Source organism: Nelumbo nucifera, chromosome 5 (assembly GCF_055504915.1).
Source record: "Nelumbo nucifera cultivar China Antique chromosome 5, China Antique-T2T, whole genome shotgun sequence".
NCBI lineage: Eukaryota > Viridiplantae > Streptophyta > Magnoliopsida > Proteales > Nelumbonaceae > Nelumbo > Nelumbo nucifera.
Window position 1 is genome coordinate 38099833 of NC_142653.1, and position 764 is coordinate 38100596.

A 764-nucleotide genomic window follows, 5' to 3' on the forward strand; every position below is an offset into this window, starting at 1 on the left:
TATCTTCACTTGTTACCGGAGGGTTGTAACTTGTAACTGCATCAACGGAATAGAGCACCTTACTCCGAACTACCATGGTTTTCAAAACCGGACCGGACCAGACAGTCAGATTGGAAAAACCAGGAACCGGTAAGGCGATTGGTTCCGTTTACCCCAAAACCGTTATTTTTCCAAAAAATGTTGATTTGGTCAACAAACCATTGACCCGGGTGTTCAAACCAAAATGACCATTTGACCCAGGAACTGAACCCGACTGATTCATTGTCCGGTTCATTTTAAAATCCTTGTAAATTACTACTAGGAAAAATGGGACAGGTTTTTGGGTATACCGTGAATATTTCAGTTACTCGAGGTTTTTAAACCAGACCAGACAAAATGGATGCCCATTCTAACAAAAAAAATAAAAGATAAATAAATAAGAGACAAAATCATAGGACCGTCCAATCCAGTCTGGTTTTGAAAACCACAGTGTTACTGCCCCCAGCTCGCTCTATCCACGGGGTGGGGACAGATTTGGGATCTAGAAGCTGATACCAACCCGATTCATTGGCATCCCTAATAATTGTCAGTTGTACTTGTAACCTCCCCTCCCATTTTGTGAACTTAAGAAAATATTGCGTCCACAGCGTCCATGGAGATAATAAGGCACTTGAAACAAAGATTTAATCCAATGCAATTTGAATGTTTGGAAGAGCAAAGGAAGAGAAGGCTAAGGAAACAATAAATGTTGGATTTGGTAACGAGGCAAAGAAAAATAAAGAATA